The sequence below is a fragment of the Alnus glutinosa genome, chromosome 6, assembly GCF_958979055.1.
Source record: "Alnus glutinosa chromosome 6, dhAlnGlut1.1, whole genome shotgun sequence".
In the NCBI taxonomy this organism is placed as follows: domain Eukaryota; kingdom Viridiplantae; phylum Streptophyta; class Magnoliopsida; order Fagales; family Betulaceae; genus Alnus; species Alnus glutinosa.
Genome location: NC_084891.1, coordinates 7,287,986 through 7,303,063, shown reverse-complemented (window position 1 = coordinate 7,303,063; position 15,078 = coordinate 7,287,986). Strand labels below are relative to the sequence as shown.

Genomic DNA, 15,078 nt, shown 5'->3' with positions numbered 1-15,078 from the left:
TGTCCAAGATATTCCTAACAGAGTTCTTGGCTTTCCGGACAAGGAAGAAGCCTTCGGGATATTTGCTATCATTGCACCAGCAGGGCAATGAGAGTCTTAAGGAGTTTATGGCTCGGTTCAACCGAGAGAAGGCTACGGTCGAAGATCCGACCGAGGATATGATCTTTGCTGCCATTTATCAGGGAATTTCACCCGAGGAGCCTTTGATGAAGAAGTTGATCCGGAAGCAACCGAGTACCTTGCAGGGCCTCATGGATAAGGTAGAAGAATTCATTAATCAGGAAGAGACGCTGAAGTCTATGGCCAGTTCCAGATTACCCCGAGAGACAGCCCCAGAAAAGAAAAGGAAAGAATTCAAGAAAGCTGATTGGGAAGAGCAGAGGCAGGTAAAGAAGTTCAAAGATTACAACTTTACACCTCTCAATGCCGAGATATCAGAAGTCCTCATGGAGATCAAGAGAGATCCGGCGTTTCGGGAACCGCAAAAGATACCAGGTAATCCTCCTTATAGGAATACAGGGAAGTATTGCGATTTCCATAAACAAGCAGGTCACTACACCGAGGGGTGCGTAACCCTAAGGTTGTTAATAGAAGAATTCATAAAGAATGGCAAGCTAGTTCGGTTCTTGGGAGAGCGACGGAACCATCCAGGAAATAACAGGCCTCGGAATCATCAGGACTATCAGCCCCGAGATCAACAGCCACGGGATTACTATCCCCGAGACCGTCCTCAGCTCGACGAAAGGCATCAAGAGAATGCTCCCCGAGATGACATAGAAAGAAGAGAGGACCGAAGAAGCAGAAGCCCACAGCATAGAGAGCCGAGGCAACAGCAGTATCTGCCCGTGATCCCATAAAAAGGACTCTCGGGAATTTCAGGCTTGCTTTTATTTTTTATTATTTATATTTGCAAAGAACTAGGCTTTTATTTTCAATTCAGACTAGACAGAAATTTCCCCAGATTTTGGGAATAAGTATTTTCAGAATAAATGAATAAAGCTGACTTAAGCATCGGAGTGTTCCCGGTCTAGGGACCGGGAACCCGTTGATGTTGCTTCTTTTGCAGGAAAAAACTTCTCGGATCAGTCCTAGCCGAGAAGGAGCCTCTCGGATCAGTCCTAGCCGAGAGCAAGAAAAAACTTCTCGGATCAGTCCTAGCCGAGAAGGAGCCTCTCGGATCAGTCCTAGCCGAGAGCAAAAAAAAACTTCTCGGATCAGTCCTAGCCGAGAAGGAGCCTCTCGGATCAGTCCTAGCCGAGAGCATGAAGAAACTTCTCGGATCAGTCCTAGCCGAGAAGGAGCCTCTCGGATCAGTCCTAGCCGAGAGCAAGAACAACTTCTCGGATTAGTCCTAGCCGAGAAGGAGCCTCTTGGATCAGTCCTAGCCGAGAGCAAGAAAAACTTCTCGGATCAGTCCTAGCCGAGAAGGAGCCTCTCGGATCAGTCCTAGCCGAGAGCAAGAACAACTTCTCGGATCAGTCCTAGCCGAGAAGGAGCCTCTCGGATCAGTCCTAGCCGAGAGCAAGAAGAAAAACTTCTCGGATCAGTCCTAGCCGAGAAGGAGCCTCTCGGATCAGTCCTAGCCGAGAGCAAGAACAACTTCTCGGATTAGTCCTAGCTGAGAAGGAACATCTCGGATCAGTCCTAGCCGAGAGCAAGAAGAAAACTCTCGGATCAGTCCTAGCCGAGAGTCTCGGTTCAGTCCTAGCCGAGACCAAGAAGAAAACTCTCGGATCAGTCCTAGCCGAGAGTCCCGGATCAGTCCTAGCCGAGACCAAGAAGAAAACTCTCGGATCAGTCCTAGCCGAGAGTCCCGGATCAGTCCTAGCCGAGAGCAAGAAGAAAGGGGGGTCGGATTTAACCCTCGGTTTTTGCAGGTTTTTCAGGAGTTAGCCATTCCAAGAAACAGGGAGAAAACCCTAAGGAAAAACAAGAAAATACTGGGGGGTAAGATTTAACCCTCAGGTTTTGCAGGTTAGCAGGTTTTCAAAAGGAGACAAAGATTGGGTTTCCTTAGACATGGAATTCTCATTATTCAAGCAAGCTTCGGATAAGGGAATTGGGGGGTAACTGTTGGGGATAAATCCCACTCAACCCAATCCAAAGGGGAGATTCAAAAGTCAAATAGGTCCAAACAGATAAGAATAATGATAAGATAAGAATAATGATCATATCAGAGGTCTAAGAAGATATCAGATCAGAAGTCTAAGAAGATATCAGATCAGAAGTCTAAGAAGATATCAGATTGGAAGTCTAAGAAGATATCCAATTAGAAGTCTAGTAAAGGATTGAAGTCCAATTAGAACTCGGACAGCAGTTCTAGATCAACAAGGAGCAGGAGTCCTAATCCAGGTTTGACTCCACCTCTATGCCTATAAATAGGCCCATACCCCAGGTATGAACTAAGACTCAATTTTATGCACAAAGCATTATTTTCTCACAGAAGCTAACTTAGACATCGGAGCGGGACCCCCGGAAGGGTCCCTAGGTTTTGTTGTTTTGCAGAGTTATTGAGAAGCGTGAAGAACATCAAAGGAACGTGCAGATTCACACTATACCGGAAACTGTACCAACAAAAATACATAAGCAATTGGGAGCGCTCGTGCTCTTTACTCTCACCATTAATGTTGAGTAGTGTAAATATAGTTTTTTGAATGAAGAATAATCCTAGCTATGAGACCCAAGGAAACATAACTTAGAAACATAAATGAAAGACATTCTTATATGATAAAAGGCTTATCAAAATCCCCTTTTTACTTGGACTCCTTCCACTTCACAATGATCGATCACCAACATCAAATAAGAAGATTATTGCTTCAAACATTGTTTTGCAAGTATTCCCAAAAATAAACACTGTCAAAAGAAGCTATGAACTTTTGGTAATTGGAACTCCCAAGTATAATAAGACATATTAATAATATATTATCAATAATGATCATTCAGCAAATTATAGAGTTCATGATCCACAGCTGTACATTTTTGTATATCATTCTCTCTCTAAATGCACTAACCTAAAACAAAACAATGAAGCATTCTTTATTTCACTGACGTTTCAGACACAAGCTAGTTTAGCTATTTTATCCATTAAATCAAACAAGGGAAATGTTCTACTTCTCAAATCTCTATCCTCAAAAGTAGTTCCAAATGATGTGTCATCATCCAATTAGATGATGACACATTTTTTAAAATGATAGATCACATGAAATTGTAACACATCATTTGGGAACCAAATTTTGGAAAGAAAAAAAAATTTGGAATGTGTAGTACTTCTCAATCAACAAAGAGAAAATAAATAAACTATAAAATCACACAAAAGTGTCATCCTTAAAGATTGGTTCATGTCTCACGGAATGTATAATTCGGTGCGATTGGTTCTCTTGACACACAACCTCCTATGATTAGACTATAACGTTTATCTTTGTTGAGGACACACTTTCAAAAATGAAAACTAATAGAACAACCCTTAAATTTTTCATAGTGAACAAGGGACTTCAGTGTATTTTTTCTGATAAAAAAACTAATAGTATAACAAATAGCTTTATGACTTGAAGCAAAGTGTTTTTACAAGACTGTACGCACGACATTGAAAACAAAAGAAAATGATTTTTTTTTTTTTTTTTTGGGGGGGTAAAACGTATTGTCCCCACATGGGATTGAAGAATATTTTTTCTTTTATAGAAGAGAGTAAATATTGACATTTCTAAGGAACAACAAGGTGAACGTTGTGACTTCAAGATCAAATCATCAAATTTTATAATGACAAACTGTTTAAAAAAAAAAAAAAAAAAAACTCTTCATTCTAAATAGGTTGACCGAGTCGTATAGAGGGCTCTTCATTCCGCCTAGGCCGGATAAGTTGTTTTGAAACGATGTTGTTTAATGGAGGGCAATTTTGGAACAAAATGTGCGTTAAACGGTCACGTGCAACGCAGGTGACCTCGTTGCACGTGACCTCTTTTCCGTCTAAAATGACGGGTAAGTGGACGGAAGGTCCACTGTGACACAAGTGGTAAACATCCGGGGGGTCATTTATCAAAAATTGAACATTGGGCGTCAGATCGCCAATAAATGGATACATCAGGGGGTAAAGTGTAATTTCCCCTATTATTAAAGACCTCTAAAAAGAAATATTGTTTGTAATAAATACAACAATCTCCCACATGTTACAAACATTAGAATATAAGGAGATTGGAAACATGCATCAATGTGACCGGTACCCGAAGGTTTTAACCGCACCTAAGATAAATAAATAAGAACTTAATGAATCGTAGTAGAGTTAATTAACTCTTTTAATCAAATTCACAAGTTGACCAAACTTATCAACTACATAACTTCATCAAAAAATTTGAAAAAAAAAAAAAAAAAAAAAAAAAAAAAAAAAAAAAAAAAACTGAGGGTTTCATGAGCACTTTAGAGACTTATCCAAGTCTCATAAGTAGCAGCACCACCTCCACGCTCACATAAGTGGCAACCATCAAGAGTGTGTGCAGGGAACACCACATCCCAACATGTATGTAAGGACTATAGATCTATTAAGAGTTTTAAACTCATCTTTATAGTCACTCTGCATCTTATACTGTCATAGGGATGAACTCATCACTTTTTCTCGACAAGATAATGGATAAACATAGAATGACAGTACCTTATCATGATCACGTATGACTTCGTTTCCCATTAAACCTCTGACGACCCACTTTTTTTTCTTTTTTTTTTCTTTAAAAAAAAAAAAAAAAAACATACAAGTGAGTCATCATAGTGTCACGACTATGTTAAGAGGAATGCGAATGCAGCCACTCATTCCATACCCCAAGGGGCCAAAAGGCTATTTTGTATGTCATAAATAGAATTTAGGTTGAAGAAATTTCAAATTATATATGTGGTATTATTTCTTGGGAGCGTTTGTGCCTTAGGTAAGTTAGTTGATTGAATTTTATTTAATAAATCAATAAATCAATAAAGAGATTAAGAAAAAAAAAAAAAAAAGAAGAGTTGTATATATCTGTCTTTTAATTTAAGCAAACAAGTCAACGTACTAGGGTTCAAGCATCCCTTTGACACAAATGTTTACCCATGTCATCATGCTCAGTTTCTTTATAAATTTAAATTATATTACTTAACAATAAATTAAACTCAATATATATGAAAAATATGAAAAATAAATAAATAATAACTTAGGGTGGCCTCCCGTTCTGCAAGCATATATACCCATAATATTGATACAAGATTTACCGTTAAGCATTTATGTTGTTATCCTTACTTTTTAATTTAATTATTGAATTATTTAAAGTCTTATGAAAGAAAGAGCAAGTATATATTGCTCGATCTCACATTTAATTAGATTAACAAAATCTACTAGCTCTCAGGGACGGAGGGAAGGGGCCGGTATAGGCCATGCCACCCAACCCCCCCCCCCCCCAAAAAAAAAAAACTGTTAAGAAGGAAAAAAAAAAAAAAAAAAGGTAAAAATTAAAATTAAAAAAAAAAAAAGTTATAAAGTTTTTATGTCTATTAACCCCTAGCAAGAAATTTTGTTGGCCCCTTCCTCATTCCCTTTTATTATCTCTTCAACTGGTTTCATCTCATATAGGACGATAGTTTCATTGTCAATGTGTTTGTTGCTACTCATGAAAACAATGGAATGAGCTTTACAAAGTTACAGAAGTTTTGTTCAAAGTAAATGAAAAGGTTTTAGTAAAACAATGCATTGGAAAAAAGACAGGTGTGGACTCAATGAGCCACAAGCCTGGCAAAACTCGATTTCCTAATAATGCGTAGCAAAGGTAATGTAAAATGGGGATTCATTTCAATATAGCTAGATGATACTAGAAAAGTCTAAAAGATATACGTTTTGTATAACAGTTAGTGAGCTACTGTTTTAGTTAGAATTAGTTGTTGTAACAAAATGAGTAAGAGAATGTTAGCTTCAAGAGGCATGTCATCCAGGTAAAGCCTTGCTAGAACGTCGAGAAGCACACAATTCATCCAACTAAAATTTTTCAATTTCAATACAGAAACTGAGACTTTTTTCTTTTCTTTTCTTTTTTAATTTTCTGAATCTTTGGACTGCGGTTTTCTTTACTTTTTTTTTTTTTTTCAAAAAACATTCTTTTTCAATTTTGCTTATTGATTTTTAATTTGAAGAGAATAATAAAAATATAAAAATTAAATTAAGTTTAATTTTCTTAAAATTTAGCTCTGTGTGTATATATATATATCTTGTGTCGTCCCTGCTTCCTCTGGTGACTCATTAAATCTTATTATTCAGATTATACAGTACGTAGATCAGGATCCTTTTATGCTCCGTTTGTTTCGGCGTAAAATAATTTCTGGAAAACGATTTCGGCATTTTTCGGTGTTTGGTAAGGACAAAAATAATAGTCAACCGAAAAATGATTTCTGTTTGACTAAAAATGCTTAGTAAAAAAATTTTGGAAAATGATTTAAAAGCGTAAATCATTTTCCGAAGACGCCAGACGCATTCGATCCCTTTTAAACGACACAGTCAACCTTCACGTTCAAGCAGTCGACCATCACCGAAATCTTGCCGGCATCGAAATTCAACAACATCCGGTCAATGTCGCCAGAATCCGGCCATCTTTGCCGGAATCCGGTCAGCCCAGATTCCAGCAACCAAACTGGTCGTATTCCGGCCATCTGGCCTGAATCTATCCAGAACGGCCGGATTTGGCCAGCTGACCAGGATCCGACCAGAACGGCATGCTGGCCGGACATATCTGGCCATAATATCCCGGCTGGGTTCCAGCAGGCCAGGCAAATCTGGCCAAAAAATCCTGGCTAGAACAGCCGGATTCCAACGGTTCTGGTAGGATTCCGGCCAGTGAGCAGGAGTTCGGCCGTTCTTCCGACAGTTTTAGTCTAAATTCGGCCACTTTTCACCAGAATCCGACCAACCCAAATTCCGACGAAACTGTTTGAATTCCGGCCTTTATCTCAAATTCTGGCTATAGTAGCCAAAATCCGATAAAAATGGCCAGAATCCTGTCAGTCAGTGACGGAATCTCGTCACCAGTGATTTTTATATTATTTTACATTAATATTTATATATCTTGAATAAAAATTGATTTTTATAGGTTAATATGATTGAATAAAAATATTAAAAAAAAATATATATATTTGTGATTTTTCGTACGCCCCAAACACGGAAAAATGCTTTCGGGGAAAAATATTTTCTAGAAAAATGACGTCCCTGAAACCATTTTACAACGAAAATCATTTTACGTCAAAACAAACGGAGCATTAGTGCCATGTTGAAAGCTAGATTTGGATTCTTTTGTGCAAATACATGAGAATTTTGCTACGGTGTTTAGCCTTACAAGTAAATGTAGTGGTCTTATCGATGTTAGACTTGTTAAATTGTTGTTTTGGATAATTTTTTTTTTCATTCTGAATTTTATAAATGGTTGAAGCTATTGTTTTCATTATTTATTTCTCATCTATTATCAGGGCAGTAAATAAATTAGTATGTTCGACAATTCGTTCAATTAAGCTTGATTTGAACTCGAACTCGGTACTATACAAATTAACCTCACTTATTATTGTAGAAATCCGCTCAATTAGTAAATGATACACACCAGACTTGCTCGACGAAACTTGATCAAGGCTCGTGATCTCTTAGCTCGTTTAAAACTCGACATACCCACTCACAGGACTTGTTTAGTGCTCGTATAAAGCTTAATCCGACTCACTCGCCCAACTCGACTCGTTAGCTCATATATATATATATATATATATATATATATATATATATATATATATATATATATATATATATATATAATTAAAAATAATATATATTATATTTATATAAGTTACTTAATATTTATTCATTATTTTATTTGATACATTTAATAACCTCGAAATTTTCACCCCCATTTGGCCATTTGTAAGCAAAGTGGCAGTTAAAGGCTAAAGCAGACCGTATGCAATTTTTTTTTTTTTTTTTTTTTTTGAGAGGGACCATATGCATTAAACAAACATTAAAATACATTAACAAACATACTCCCTCATTATTATCACAACGTTTTCTTTTTCATTTTTATTTTCTTTCTAATTAATTGATCGATGTGTGAGTACTAATATTTATCTCTTTTTCTTCCGACCCTAAATGAGAAAAGAAGTCACGTTATAGAATGATTTGTTTTTTTCCCTAGTGATTTAACTATATCAACAACCGGATTATTTTTTGGAATTAAACAAAAGAATAACTATAATTCGTAGACAAGATAGCATATTAAGATGAACTTTCATTTATTTATTTTTTTTAATTGACCGAGGAAATAATAATTGTCCAGCTTGATGAAAAATAGTCACGATTATGTCAAATTACTTTGCCAGCCCTAGATTATGAACCCGACACATGAACCTATTTTAAATTTTGAGATAATTAAATTAAAGGCAAGTTGGGCTGTCAAGTCCCAGAGCTAGGTTTAATTTGCTTATTATTCTACATCATTTGGTTAACAAATTAATCTCTTGGTGAGGACCTGGATATATAGTTAATTAGGCTGAGAAGTTTGTGCATGGTATATATATATATATATTATTTTCTTTTTGGGAAAAATCATATTTAGCCTTTAAGTTTTCATTTCATTTAGATTTAGTCCTTAGGTTTTCAATTTAAAAAATAAGGTTTTTAGGTTTTGCCGAAATTTCAAATTGATCCCTCTATTACTTTACCGTCAAAGTTAACGATTTTTCATTTATCACATGTATTCATTTGATACTCTAGGGTTCATATCAGCAACTAATACAATGCCAATGTCCATGTCAGCATCAAAGTTAATGGTTTTCCATCAAATGTTATAAATCTAGAAGATTAAAGATGACGAAAAATATGGTTTTTGTTTCTAGAGTAGGGTTTTCTTCTACTTCTTCTTCTTCTTCTTCTTCTTCTTATTTATTTATTTATTTAAGGATGACTTGGCGCTAAATGATGTAGCATTGATATTAGGTGCTGATATGGACGATAATGTGTCAATTGAGACACACATGAAATATGACAAACTATGAATTTTGAGGAAAAAAAAAAAAGTGATAGAGGGGCTTATTTAAAATTTGTGCAAAGCATAAGGACCATATACTTGAAATTAAAAACTCAAGGACTAAATTCAAATAAGATGAAAACCTAAGGACTAAATATGATTTTTCCCTTTCTTTTTTAATGTCATTCAGCCTATTTCCAGATGAAGTTTTAATTAAGTGTTCATGTACGTGCAAGGGTTAAAAGTAAATATTTTCCATCAGAGATCAGATGATGGATTTTGGTGTTCTTCCAAACACATTTATTTATTTATAATGCACAAGTAAAAGGAGGGAACATTGCTGGTGCTTATTCTCTTATTAATTAAGGGAGGAGATGCTTCGGTATGCTCTTTATATCCTGATGTTGTTACTTACAATTTGTTAATACTTTATTAATAAGCTAGTAGTGCAAAATGAGGGAGCTAGTTTGACATGTCATTTGACCTCTATCAAAAGTACTTAAAAATAAGGACAAATGAGACTCTAGTCTTTAATAGAGGAATGCTAAAACATCTCTTTGTATTCTCCTAAAATGATATAGATATAATTTTTTAATTACATCTATACCATGTCATTACACAGGAGGAGATGTTCTTAACATTTCTCTCTTTTTAATATTGTTTTCACAACATTCCGTAATCTATCTATCGACCGACAAGTACAACTCACCCCTTCATTAATTGATTAATTAATGTTTCCACCTGCGCGCTCCGATTTGCACCAAGTTTAATATTCACTTCCACTTTCTCAGACTCAGCCTTTCATTTATGAACTCCAATTTCATGACGCATTGAGGAATGAGTTATCAACCACACTGAACAAGATCGACAAACCCACGCTAGCTACACCCTTCTTCGTTACGCATCTGACAAGGCGCCGGACGAGCAATTAAAACACATGAATGCACGTACAATGCATTTGAGGCGGCAGAGATCGAGTAACGAGGATACAGCCAAATGATAAATAAAAATTTAATTTCATCTTCAACCCTAGCTGGTTGGGCAAATTACTGATGGAGTTGGTTGAGAAAAGTAAATGACCCACGTCCCCTATCCTCGACCTTTTAAATTTTAATACTCAAACACACATGGCAGTTTGACTCTCACGAAGTGATTGATGACATTATCAAGCAGATATTTCCAGGAATATATTCGAAGATTTTAGATGCTACAATACAATGCGTCCACGAAGATTATATGCGGTCATTCCGTTGTAAGTTTATTGACGTGTTCAAGAAAGGGCCATTTGGATATAAGCCACAGATCGACATACAGGTACGTTGGTTAGTTTGGTATATATATTTATTTACCATTTATTATTATTATTATTATTGCACTTAATGCATTAAGTGCATTAAAGAATGGTGTAATTTGCGATAAGGGGGAGGACGTGAAGAAGCCGGCGGAGGCAGTGACAAAACGATATGTAGAACTGGGTTTTTTGTGAAGCTTTTCCAGAACAAATTTGTTTTATGATTAGCTGCAAGTCCAATGATTTTGTTAAATAACATTAATATAATTAGCTCTGATATTTTGGAACTTAATCAATACGCATGCATGTTTTACATTATCTTAGTCGTGTATGAAATTTTTTTTGTCAATATGTTGATTTATGTGTTTTTCGAGTGCCTAAGCCTCTAAAAAGTTGAATAAAAAAAAAATTAAATAATCACTCTCACGGTCATGTGATTAAAACTTGAAAATCGTACAAAAACATCTCCCCAAATCATTCTTGAAACCACTCCCCCCAAAAATTCCCCCCATCATGCAATGACCCTTCCCCACCGTCGGAAGGCCCCCGTGGTTCCGCCCATGCTCCTGCTCGACACCACCGCTTGTTCCGGCCATGCCGCTGCTCGACGCCACCGCTCGTTCAGCTGAGATGCACCAATCATCAGGTGATTAGCTTTCTTCGTGTCCTCAATAGCGCGCTATCCGATAGATACAGTTGTATAAGAGCCAGTTTTACATGGGGATGTCTCAACCAAGTTAGCATGGTGCAATGAGCAAATGTACAAGAGCAATGCAACTACATATTAGATAATTTGGTGATCTATATATGTTTAGGTACTGAAAGCAAAGGATGCCACTCCACAGCCTGACAAAGGAAAGGAATGGGGTTGATGGTTCAAGTATCTACATGTAAGTTTCGATTAACAAAAGTGATTTTCCTTCTTTATGGCTTGATGATTACTGCATGCCGTGGGAGTTGGTTCTTGATTTTTCCCCCCTTCAATAGTACTCTATGATCTGATTCGATCATATTGCGCGCATACTCTTGTTGCTTTTCTCAGATATGGTGAAGGATGAGACTTTGGTGATCGAAGTTGCCAAAAATGGACGTGGGGTAAAAGCATCGCAGTTTAATCTTTGTGGAACTGGGATTGGGAGGTAAGATTTGTTCCTTAATTTGCATCATATATTCTTTCCTTACCGTGTCAAAACAACTCTGACATGGGATTTGGCTATAAAATGGGTCTATTCTTTTATTCGACTTTAGATGGTTGTCCGCTGACAAATTATCAACATTTGTTTTTTTCAAATTGATCCGTAATTATTGGCATTCTCTCTCCTAACTAAAAAAAAAATACTGAAAAATATGAGTGTACTGTGCTTGGGACCTCAAGCCTGGGTGCAATGGTGTCTACTCATATGTGAATGGTAGGGAAGCTATATACTTTTTGATTGTTGGCTAGCATTATGTCACCAATGCCTAAACTTATGTCCTTTTTAATCTAGGAAGCAGATCATCCATCTTGTCAATTTAATCTCAAATTCTTTTTTCATTCTGCATTAGGTGTTTCAGTTTTCATGAGTCATTTGGATTTTAATTCATAAAATTCGGGATGCAATGCTTGGTGGATCTCCATTTGGTCATCCTCTTCAGCAAGGATTTGTGACTGGTCTGTTATTGCAGTATATAGTAATATCTTCTTTAATGGTTGCATTGTCTTGGAATATTATTCTTCTTTTGAAAAATTAAAAATTAAAAATTTGCTACATTTGAGATTGTGGTAGCCTTTTGAAATTAAATTTTCAAATGATAATTTATACCTTCTCCTTAACATGAAATTATGGACTACCAGTGATGATTGAGAGAATTTATTGAATGAGCTGATGGAATATGTTTATTCTGCAGTAGGTTTTTTAAATGCTTGGTTGATTTTATGTGAGGAACATCATACGAGGTATCTTCCAATATATCCCTCCTTTCTTTCTTTTCCTTTTTTTTTTTTTTTTGCATTTGTTATTATCTTCTTCCAACTTCATGGTCAGCACCTTGCCTGCATTTTCCTTGGCCATTGACTAATGATCCTTTGTTATGGTTAGACCTCCAATGCTAGAGGTTGACTGTTGCGAGAGGGGAAAAAAAATAAAAATAAAAAAAAAATTCTCTCCCATTCATTTTATTTCATTTTTTTTTTTTTTTTTTTTTTTTTTTTTTTTTTTTTTAATGATGATGAGCCCCTCCAAGGCATGACTACGTGCACCTACCCCTATCAGGTAAATCTCATATTCATGTAAAGCACTCTCTCTACATGGATCGGGTAATACTCCGACTTGGGCGACAGGCAATTTATGTGTCATATATATGGTTATTACACTACCTGTTGGTTTTTCTGCAGCCTAATGGACATGATCACGGTACAGAAGCTGTTGCAGAATGCATGCTTGCAATGGCAAAGGATCACATCCAGGTTAATTATTTGATGCATTTTTTAATATAATACAATCATGAAAAATTGTATGATGCAGGCCCACCAGGATCAGGAAAGGGTACCCAATCACCAATAGTTAAGGATGAATACTGCTTGTGCCACTTGAGTACTGGCTATATGTTAAAGAGCTGTTGTTGCTGCTAAAACCCCTCTTGGGGTCAAGGCTAAAGAGGCTATGGATAAGGTAGAATCTCTTTTCTAATATATTGTCTCGCTGTCAGATTTGTTCTGTGGGCTTCTGTCCTAGTAAAAGGACCTCTGTAGCCGATCCCAAGATGTTGTGTTTATGGCTTAGTTGAGTTGAATAACGTCTCTCTTGGTTTGTATTGTAGATTATTGCTGAGAAGGTGTTATGCAACTATTTTGCAATGAGAACTTGTTTCTAATGACTTGGTTGTTGGCATCATAGATGAAGCTCTTAAGAAGCCTTCATGTCAGAAAGGTTTCATTCTTGACAGATTTCCAAGGACTGTGGTCCAAGCACAGAAGGTGTCATATTGCATTGTCACCTGGATATTGATTAATTTTGCCACTCCTTGATATTTTTCTGTTCAAATGTGTTTGTGTATGCTTGCACTGTAACAATGCTTTTGTTTCCTTCTTTATTTAGCTTGATGAGATGCTGGAGAAGGGGGTCAAAGTTGATAAGATGATCAACTTTGCAATTGATGATGCAATCTTGTAGGAGAAAATTACTGGTCGTTGGATACACCCATCCAGTGGTAGAACCTATCACACAAAATTTGCACCTCCCAAAGTTCCAAGCGTTGATGATGTAAGGCTATATCCTTTTTAATTATTTTGGTTCAAAAATGTCAATGATGCAACTAGAAATCTTATCAACATACCACTATCACTATGCTTTCGCTTCTTAACTAAAACACATCTTTATTTTTGCTTCCAGTTTGGGATAGGAAAGCTAGCAAGGCAAAGGAGGATTTGTCTTCACCATTGAAATGTTTCTTGCTACCCTTTCCTTTTCCTGTACTTGCTCCGGCCAAAATAATAATAATAATAATAATCTTCTTTTACCTTTTTAAAGTACATTGTCCCTCAAGGGAGATGACAGAGTACGCAAGTAGTCAAAAACATCTCGAATCATCCCAAGAATAACTTATTTCACTAGTGTACAAGTACTATATGAACAGCATTTTGCCAAGCTCCTGAATAGCCCCCCAAAATCGTCCCAAACATAAGGATCATTGCCTCACCTCGTCTTTTAAGTGAGACGAGGACTAACCTGCGCTGCGCCCCCCCCCCCCCCCCCTATCCACAACCTGGATGAAGACGAAATTCAATCGAAAGTTTCTTATTCCATAAGAAACAGTTGGCACATTCCCAAGTCGTAATAAAAGCAAAAGAAAACACCTTTTCCATAATGTTTTTTCATTCGAAGTCCAACTTAAAAGCACTTTTAAGTAAACCAACCTGTACAAAATGTAGCCTCCAACATAACTGTTAGTGTACATTCTCCTCCTGGACAACTCAGCATCACTGAGTCACAAGCCAAGCCAGGAAATGATGCCACAACATCTCAACGTGGCAGTGAAGGAAAGTCCAAGCTAGGAGACACAGCCACGTGTGTGCAAGCCAACATGGTAAAAAGACAGCATCTCATCAATCACGCACTCCAGCATTTGCAGCATCCCAACAATCATGCAATCACAGATTATGATGTATCAATCTGTGATTGCCCAGCTGTTTCACAAACCAAAAAGGAAACACAAGCTCATGCAGATTGCAGTCCACAATCACAGCTCAAAGATTGCGCAGCTGCTGCTCCCATGCAGAAAAGGAAAATCAAGAACTGTCATAAATCCTCTATATGTAACTAAGGAAAGGTCCAGCTGCATCAAGCCGTGTCCATCACGAATTTGCTCCTCAAGGAAATATACACTCGCCTTGTATTGAAGACAATGCTGTCAATCCAATATTTCCCTGTAATCAAGTTATTTACTTTCCTTGCTTATTAGTCTAGACATTTGTATAAAAGGACCCATGTACAAAGTTAAAATCATCAAGCAATATACAGCCTTCTACACTTGTTTTGCAATACTTTCATGGTATCAGAGCGACAATAGGCCCTCGCCTCCTTTGATCCTAATTTCATTCTACCCCTATTCTCAAATGGCTGCTCCAGTTCCTATGCTGCAACTACCCAACTTGAGCCAAAACAATGGCTTCAAACTTGATGACAGCAACTACCTGCTATGGCTGTCACAAGTTGTCCCTATTCTGAAAAAGTCATGAATTGATGGGCATTGTGGACGGTTCAGAACCATGCCCACCAGCTACCCTCACTGATGCAGAGGGAAAAG

General features: G+C 37.0%; 1 pseudogene; it reads left to right on the top strand.

Annotated features, from left to right (window-relative positions):
- Positions 1–6,574: 6,574 nt before the first annotated feature.
- On the top strand, positions 6,575–13,853 carry LOC133871460 (uncharacterized; annotated as a pseudogene).
- The last annotated feature ends 1,225 nt before the right edge of the window (positions 13,854–15,078 follow it).